The 10031-nt window shown below is 38.0% G+C and overlaps 1 pseudogene; it reads right to left on the reverse strand.

The window, feature by feature from the left end:
- Positions 1-4570: 4570 nt before the first annotated feature.
- On the reverse strand, positions 4571-8974 carry LOC105522496 (annotated as a pseudogene).
- Between the last annotated feature and the right edge of the window lie 1057 nt (positions 8975-10031).

Raw genomic sequence — 10031 nt, forward strand, 5'->3', positions numbered from 1 at the left:
ATTACTTCCATCTGGATTTCATTGTCCATATCACGATCAGCGTTTTGGTCAAAGCCATTCAACAAGTCTCTAGCAAGTTCCGAACTTTCCCACATTTTCCTGTGTATAAGCCCTCCACATCTCTAGGAAGTTCCAAACTTTCCCACATTTTCATACCTTCTGAGCCCTCCGAACTGTTCCAACTTCTGCTTTTAACCAGTTCCAATGTTGCTTCCATGGTTTTTGGTATCTTTATAGTAGTGTCTCACTCCCTGTACCAATTTACTTTATTAGTCGGTTTTCACACTGCTACAAAAACATACCTGACACTGGGTAATTTATAAAGAGAAGAGGTTTAATTGATTCACAGTTTTGCATGGCTAGGAAGGCCTCAGGAAACTTAGAATTATGGCAGAAGGGGAAGCAAACACATTTTTTATCACATGGTGGCAGGAGAGAGAATGAGTGCCCAGCGAAGGGGGATGTCTCTTTTAAAACCATTAGATCTCATGAGAACTAACTCACTATCATGAGAACAGGATAGGGGAACCCACCCTCATCATTCAATTATCTCTATCTGGTCCCTCCCACAATACATAGGGATTATGGGAACTACAATTTAAGATGAAATTTGGGTGGGGACAAAGAAAAACCATTATCTGCCTGGGATGGAAGGGTCTGCAATGAACACCTCTGAAATGCCTTTGAGGCCATTCCCTCATTATCTCAGCCATTAGCAATTGGTTCTTCTTTACTTACTCAAGTTTATGCAGGCTTTTTGAATTCCTCCCCTGAAAATGGGCTTTTCTTTTCTACCAAATGGCTGGGCTACAAATTTTTCTTTATTTTTATTTTTATTGTTTTTATTTTTATTATTTTTTAAATTATACTTTAAGTTCTAGGGTACATGTGCATAACGTGCAGGTTTGTTACATATGTATACTTGTGCCATGTTGGTGTGCTGCACCCATCAACTCGTCAGCACCCATCAATTCGTCATTTATATCAGGTATAACTCCCAATGCTATCCCTCCCCCCTCCCCCCTCCCCATGATAGGCCCCGATGTGTGATGTTCAACTTTTATACTCTGCTTCCCCTTTTAACATATATGTTCCATTTATACATCTTTTTTTTTTTTTTCTGCTCATTGGTATAAGCATAGGCCATTAGAAGAAGCAAGGCTAGATCTTGAACCTTGCTGCTTAGAAATTTCTTCCACCAGATATCCTAAATCATCACTCTAAAGCTCAGTGTTCCACAAATCACTAGGGGAGGGGCGCAATGTCACTAACCTCGTTGCTCCTGCATAACAAAAGTGACCTTTGCTCCAGTTCTCAGTAAGTTCCTCATTTCCAAATGAGACTACCTCAGCCTGGTTTTCGTTGTCCATATTATAGTCGGTATTTTTTGTGACAACAATTTAACAAGTCTCTAGGAAGTTCTAAACATTCCCTCATCTTCCTGTCTTCATATGAGTCCTCCACACTCTTCCAACCTCTACCAGTTAGCCAATTCTAAAGCTGCTTTCACATTTTCAGGTATCTTTATAGCAATGCCCCACTTCTCCGTACCAATTTTCTGTATTAGTTTATTCTTGCATTGCTGTAAAGATATACCTGAGACTGGGTAATTTATAAAGAAAAGAGATTTAATTGGCCCTGGGTTCTGCAGACTGTACAGGAAGCATGGCAGCATCTGTTTCTGGGAAGGCTTCAGTGAGCTTTTACTCATAATGAAAGTCAAAGGGTGAGTGGCGCAGTTCACATTGTCAAAGTAGGTGGAAGAGGGAAGGATGGGAGGTACCACACACTTTTAAACAACCAGATCTCACAAGAACTCACTTACTATTGCAACACAGCACCAAGGGTAGTGGTGTTAAACCATGAGAAAGTGCCCGCATAATCCAATCATCTCCCACAAGGTCCTACCTCCAACATTGGGGATTACAATTTGACATGAGATTTGGGAGAGGACACAGACCCAAACCATGTCAGCCTGAATTCCACTTTTATATAAAATGAGGAAAAAGCACCTATTCTGTGGTAAATATATCCCCTTAGATTCAATGTTTGGTGAATGAATAATAGGCTTGATTTTAGCTCTCCTTTTCCCTTTGGCTGCACAGCTTGTGCGGGGCACGTCCTATAAAACCTTGTGTGGCAACAGTGTGTAGCTTGCACAGAGGCTTGTGTGAGGCATACGCCAGATACATATATACAGATAGAATAAAGGGAGCACCTGTATTCTACTGAATTCCAGACTATGACTTCACAAGTTAGGGTAGTTCTCCTTTTTGCCTTTGGTTTGTAAACTCAGAAGTCTCTCTTGGTGAAAGCGAATCAGATGTTCCTTGATTTGAATGCCAATTAGTACCTGATAACTGTGCTAACTTGTGTTACTTGGCAGATTTTAAACCTTGGATAAGCTCCTTAATTAAAGTTTCCTTATTTGTAAAGTAGGTGTACTATTTACCCTGTCTGCTATGAGAGTGTTAAGGAAAATTATGTATGCAAAACACCTAAGAGAACATTTGACATATTTTAGATTATCAATACGTGGAACGTTTTTAAAAAATTGCATTTCTCTTTAACCTTATTTTTCTCACTTATTTGAATAGCTTTTTCCCTCTAGAAAGAATAGAGCTGAAATCTCTCTGTTATAATTGGTTCTGTTTTCTGTCAGGTAATAAATATCACAATAATAATTAACATATATTAATTACTTACTGTATCCCATGTATAATTCCAAGTCTTTCCATATATTATCTAATTTAATGCTTATAACAACATTATGCAGTAGGAATTAATATGGTCACCATTTTCCTTTGATGAAATGAATCTGAGTGGTTAAGTAACTCCCCTTAAATTCTACAAATAACTATTGGTTGAGTTGGAGTGTGAATGTAGGCACTTCTCCAGAGTTCTCATTTGTAACCACTCAAATTATGCTGTCTCCCAGGGAATCTCTGGTTCACCACAACTTAATGTTTATGCTTTTTAACATGAACATCTAGCATCTACAATTTCTCTGTTTTGTGATCCCACAGAGCATAACACCACATACAAAAAATGCAGTCTCCAGATTGAATGTGTATTCAAGAGAGGTAGCATAGTACTGTGATCAAAATCACTGGCTGTGGATTTTGAGTGCCTGAGTTTGAATCTTCTTGCTGTATGACTGGACCAGTGGCTTAACCCCTATCCTTCTTCATGCTTCAGTTTCTTCATAGGTAAAATGGCAGTGAGAAACATCTAGTTAATTAGTTCTTTTGTGAGGACGAAATATGGTAACATATGTAAAAAACAAGCAATTTGAACAGTGCCTGGCAGGTAATAAAAACGCAGTAAAGTTTATATAATTGTTTTCACATTTCCATTTATGACCTAATTACCACACTTCAATACTGAATGTATCCTAAAGTTGCTATACTTCAGGAATTTTTGTTGTAAGAAAATTTAATTTAACAAAATTAATAATTGGAAGTGATTATATTTTATTAAATTAGATTTTATTTTGATAAAATAATCACTTCTGATTATTTAAAAATATTTTCCCAGAATTATTGAGGTATAACTGGCAAACAAAAATTACATATATTTACGGTGTACAACGTTTTATATGTATTCATTGTGAAATGATCACTACGATCAAACTAATTAACATAATCATCACCTCTTATGTTTACCTTTCTTTGGTGGTGAGAACGTTTTAGACCTACTTACTCTATTTTGTGTCTGTGTATGTGTGTACACATTTAGTTTTATTGTAACAAAGCGACTTGTAAACTTTTAATATTTTAAAACTGAGCATCATCTTTCCTTTCAAGGGAAACAGAAATAAAATTTTAAAATAGACAAGAATAAAATTACAGTGGAGAATGTCAATTCCAAATAAGATCCAGCTGATTCTTCCATTGAGTGGCAGGGCTTAAGTCATCATTAGAAAATAATTTATTTTAAAAGTGTCATCTTAAACTGCAAAGATGTCTGTCAAATATCACAATTAAACATGCCAGAGGAGAAGCCATGTTGTTAAAATGCCCACTTAACCCACCCAAACATCTCAAACTCGCCCTTTGCTGACCTTCTATAACCCCATTTTTTAGTTTTTTTTTTTTCTTTTTTTAAACAAGAGAAAGTAGCCAGGTACATGTTGCTAGATGCTAACTGTCCATATTCACTTAGAGACACAGTGTACTCTCTGAGCCCAATATATAGAGAAAAGAGGAAAAAAGCTAGAATTCTATTCACTACTACACAGGAGCCTAGCACCTTCCAGCTTCCAGCAGAGTGAAGGGAGCACATTTTTCTTTTTTCCCACAGAGCTCAGTGGTGGTGATTCCATACAGTTTTTGTTCAGACAGGAAGGGATAAAAATGAATTTTGAACAAAAAGGGGTAGAGACTCTATTCCCATTGTATTCTGCTCAAAGTATTTCCCCCCAAATAAGTTGATCACCATGGTATAGAGAAAAGAGACCTCAAGAGCAGAGCAACTGAGCACAAGAGGAAAAAAAAATAAAGCCTACAACTTGCTCCTGGGGACTGGAGAAAATTTTTAAAAAGGAAGGTTTTGATCCATCAGTTTTCTATTAGTCATCTTCTCCTTCATCCTCCTCTCCTTCCTCCCCTTCATCATCTTCATCTTGTTCACCTTCATCCTCATCCCCTTCTTCATCAATATCTTCTAATCCTTCCTCCTCTTTATCATCATCATCATCTTCTTCTCCTTTTCCTTTTTCATCATCCATATTGGCAATCAAGTAGTACTGTAATAGGTTTGGCCAAATATCATCTTTGATGACTTCTACTAATTCATCAGTACCTGCATCAGAACGGTCAGTAAACAAGGTAAAGAAGTTCTCTGGTTCCTCATGCTGCCTCTTCCTAGTGGTTTTATTCTACGTTTGACTTGAATATTTTGTCGGATCCTTTCCAGATTTCCATTTGATTTTGGTGGACTTTGAAGATGGATCACCACTGTCATTCAGATGAAATTCTTTGGAGAGAACTTTATTTTCAAAGTAAGGATTTTCATCAAAATAAAAATCTATTCTATAACCTGATTTAATATCTCCAAATTCTGTCACTGGTCAAATAATGCAGAGCCTCTTCGTTCTCCTCCCCAAGGAGTACAGACACCTGTGGACAGTTGATCAATGTTGTTACCCAAAACTTTGGGATTTTGACGATCAATTCTGACCTCTTCTGCTGACAAGATAGCCGAATAGGAACACCTCCAGTCTGCAGCTTCCAGCGACATTGAGGCGGAAGGCGAGTGATTTCTCCACTTGCAACTGAAGTACCCGGTTCATCTCATTGCGACTGGACAGTGGGTGAAGTCTAATGAGGGTGAGCCGAAGCAGGGTGGGGTGTCACTTGACCCTGGAAGCACAAGGGGTTGGGGAATTTCCCTCCCCGAGGCAAGGGAAGTCATGAGGGGCTGTGCCATGAGCAACTGTGCACTCCGGCCCAGATTCTGTGCTTTTCCCGCGGTCTTTGCAACTCGCAGACCAGGAGATTCCCTCAGGTGCCTACACCACCAGGATCCTCGGTTTCAAGCACAAAACTGGGCAGCCATTTGGGCAGACACTGAGCTAGCTAGCTGCAGGAGTTTTCTTTTCTCCCATACCCCAGTGGCACCTGGAAAGCCAGCGAGACAGAACCATTCGCTCCCCTGGAAAGGGGGCTGAAGCCAGGGAGCCAAGTGGTCTGGCTAGGTGGGTCACACCCCCACAGAGCCCAGCAAGCTAAGATCCACTGGCTTGAAATTCTAGCTGCCAGCACAGCAGTCTGAGGTCAACCTGGGATGCTGGAGCTTGGTGGAGAGAGGGGCGTCCGCCATTGCTGAGGCTTGAGTAGGTAATTTTACCCTCATGATGGAAACAAAGCTTCCAGGAAGTTCAAACTGGGCAGAGCACACCACACCTCAACAAGGCTGCTGCAGCCAGACTGCCTCTCTAGATTCCTCCTATCTGGGCAGGGCATCTCTGAAACAAGGGCAGCAGCCCCAGTCAAGGACTTATAGATAAAATCCCCATCTCCCTGGGACAGAGCACCTGGGGGAAGGGGCGGTTGTGGGCACAGCTTCAGCTGACTTAAACGTCCCTACTTACTCTCTTAGCAAATTTCAAGAATACAATTCACTATTATAAACCGTAGACACCATGTTGTACGTTAGAGGGAGCTCATTCTCCTCATACATGTAAAATGGGATGACTCGTAAAACTAAAAACTAAACATAATCTTTCAGGGAAAAAATTTGCTGCTCTATTTTTTTTATTGCTGCATAACAAGTTGCCCTAAAACTTAGTGGTTTAAAATGACAAACATTTCAGTTTCTGTTGGTCATGGATTTGATCCTAGTTTAGCTGGGCGAGAGTCTCTAACATGGCTGCAGTGTAGGAGGATTTGCTTTCAAGCTCACTGAGGTGGAGTTTGACAGGCTTTTTTTTGTTACTTTTTTGGAGACAGAGTCTTGCTCTGTTGCCCAGGCTGGAGTGCAGTGGCGGGATCTCGGCTCACTGCAAGCTCTGCCTCCCAGGTTCACACCATTCTCCTGCCTCAGCCTCCCGAGTAGCTGGGACTACAGGTGCCCGCCACCACGCCTGGCTAATTTTTTTTTTTTTTTATGTATTTTTAGTAGAGACGGGGTTTCACCGTGTTTACCAGGATGGTCTTGATCCATGTATACATGGATACATATACATACACATGCATGTTCACATATATGCATATTCACATATATGTATATGTATCCTGTAGGATATGCATATATATATCCTGCAGTGTATACTCATTTTTCTGGCTTTTTTCGTTCATCATAATTAAGATTTATCTAGATTTTTGTGTGTATCAATAGTGTATTTTTATTACTTAGTATCCCAATATATGAACACACCGAATATTTTTCATCCTTTACCTATTGAGAGACATTTGGGTTGTTTTCAGTTTGTGATTATTACAAATAAAGCTGCTATGAACATTCATGTACAAATCTTTGTATGTGCATATACTTTCATTTCTGTTGGGTATGGATTAGGAGTGGAATGGCTGATATGTATGACAGGTATGTATTTAATGTTATAAGAAATTGCTGCTTTTAACGTTGTTGTACAATTTTGCATTTCCACCAGCAGTGTATCTTATTTCTACATCCTCTTTAATCCTTGGTATTTTCAGTTTTTCTAGTTTAACCTTTCTAGTATGTATGTTATAGTGTTTTGTTTTGTTTTTTGTTGTCGTTAACAGAGTTTCACTCTGCCACCCAGGCTAGAGTGCAGTGCAATCTCGGCTCTCTGTAACCTCCGCCTCCCAGGTTCAAGTGATTGTCCTGCATCAGCCTCCCGAGTAGCTGGGATTACAGGCATCTGCCACCATGCCCAGCTAATTTTTGGATTTTTAGTAGAGACGGGGTTTCACCGTGTTGGCCAGGCTGGTCTTGAACTCCTGACCTCAGATGATGTGGGATTACAGGCGTGCACCACCACGTACAGCTAATTTTTGTATTTTTAGTAGAGACAGGGTTTCACCATGTTGGCCAGGGTGGTCTTGAACTCCTGACCTCAGGTGATCTGCCCGCCTCAGCCTCCCAAAGTGCTGGGATTATAGGCATGAGTCACCACACCCAGCCTGTTGTAGTTTTTGTTGTGGTTTTAGTTGACATTTTCTTAATGGCTAATGATAGTAAACAGCACTTAATGTGCTTATTTATTACCTGAGTGTCTTTGGTTAACTACTCAAATACTTTGCCCATTTTAATGCTGTTGTTTCTGTTCTAACAATTAAACTGTAAAGGTAATTTAGGTATTCTACATAGAAGTTCTTTTTCAGATATTTGCTTTGCAAGTATTTTCTTCAAGCCCATGGCTCACCTTTTCATATTTGTAGCAGTGCATTTTAAAAAGAAAAGCTTTAATATTGATGAACTGTGATTTATTGATTACTTTCTTCATTAATTTATTCTTTTTGGTATTTAAGAAATTTTTGTCAAATCCAAGGTTGCTAAGGTTATCTCCTATTTTGTCCTAAAATGTTTATAATTTTCATTCTTATATTTAGGTCTGTGACACATTTTCTACTAATTTTTATATAGAGTGTGAGACATGGTTGAGGTTCAAATTTTTTACATATGTATGTCTATCAAATTGTTCCAATATATTTGTTCAAAATTATATTTTCCACATTACTTATGTTGGCAAACTTCTCAAAAATCAATTGACCAAATATATGTAAGGTTATGTCTAGAATCTGTTCTATTCCATTGATCTGTATGTCTATATTTGTTACAAATACGCATTTTAATGATTGCTCTATCTTTAGAACTGATAAAAATTAAGGTAGTAACTCCTCCAACTTTGTTTGTTTTTTAAAATTGTTTAATATTAATTTGTGAGTAAAGGGACATGCTAAAGCAATTATCAACGTAATTCTGATGATCCTCAATATTCCTTTGCGGGCAACAGACATTGCTTAGTGTCTTCAATGGATTTATTTTACTAACACAGATATGGTTGTGAATGTTATGCAGGCCAAAAAATGACACATGGAAGCTGCCCACTTGGGACATGTGATTCTAATTGCATCAGTCCGTGATTAATGAAGTTAAGCCACGGGACTTATCTGACAAGAATATAGTGACATAATTTAATGACTCGGGAGGGGTACCTAAAGGAGATTCCTGAGATTACATGCCATTATATGATTATATTTTGTTTATCTCAACAGTAATTTCACTCAACTTTTTCAAAGCTTCTGATTGATGTGATAAAATTGACTACTAATGAATATCTATATTGTACCATTCTCTTAACTCTTCTCAATATGAAAGGAACTTTAATGTTATGTCTATACAAGCATAAAAACAACCAGCTGCAATTTCAAAAATTCATCCAACAAGTAAGTAGATTGTTTTATATCAAATGACCAGTTTGACTTTCACTAAATTGACTGGTTGGTTGGCACTTTGAGAAGCATTAACTTGTCATTACCATCATTATTACCATGAAATAGTGTTTATTAAGCACTCGCTGTCATAAGAGATATAAAGTTAGCCAAATAATCATAGACTTTGCCCTTTAGGAGTTTATGATCTGGAAACTCAATACATCCAGATGAGCTGGATACCATTTAGCAAAGTACTTCTGTAGGATTTTGAAATATGCTACTAAGTGGCTGTAAAAGATCAATTTTTCTTCCCAAAATGCCGAACTATCAACTAGAAAGGGAAGTAGTGCACCTGTTGGGTGGTTGTAAGTGATATTCTCATTTGAGATGGTATTATTTGGACTGAATTTAAACTAGAAACATCCTGTCTCCTCAAAAGATTGAAGTAGCACTTTAAAAAGAGAAAATTACATGTCTGAGATTGTCAAAAGCAAACTAGTCCTTCAGGAATCTGGAAGCAGGTATGATGGTGGGGGAGGCAATAGGGAAAATAAAATTTTTGAATCAGAATAACTATGCTCTGTTCCAGTTTTGTCTCTCATGAGTGGGCATTGCATAATTTATTTAACTTTTCTGCATTGTGTTTTAATTATTTGCCTATAAAATGAGAAAGCTGTAATTATGTTTATGCTATCATAGTATCCAAAACTTGTGCAGTGATTCTGCAAGACAAAGTGAACCGAAAACGTATTTATATAAGAATAGTCATAATAATGAATTTTTTCCTAACTAGGCTGAAAAGTCTATGCTTTTGAAGAAAATTGAGTGTTTGAATAAGATACAGTTCTAAATTTTGCAGAGCATTCATGGGTTGCAATAGTTTTGCCTCTTAAAAATCGCTCGAATCCAGTTAAATATATACTCTTACATGGTTCAATTTAGAGTTTAGTTTTTGCCGCTACACAAAAACTATGACTAATCAATAGTTTGTCTATTAGAGTTTTATTTTTGGGGGCAATCATAGAATATACAAATTGGTAAACCTCTTAGAAATATGTGATTCTACCTCTTTACATAAGAACATAGGAACATTTAAGAGTGAACTGATTACCCAAGGTCCAGCAACAAGCTAATAATAAAGTAACTGCCAGAATCCAGGTTTCTTGA

This window comes from Colobus angolensis, unplaced genomic scaffold (genome assembly GCF_000951035.1).
Source record: "Colobus angolensis palliatus isolate OR3802 unplaced genomic scaffold, Cang.pa_1.0 Scaffold430, whole genome shotgun sequence".
NCBI classification, from domain to species: domain Eukaryota; kingdom Metazoa; phylum Chordata; class Mammalia; order Primates; family Cercopithecidae; genus Colobus; species Colobus angolensis.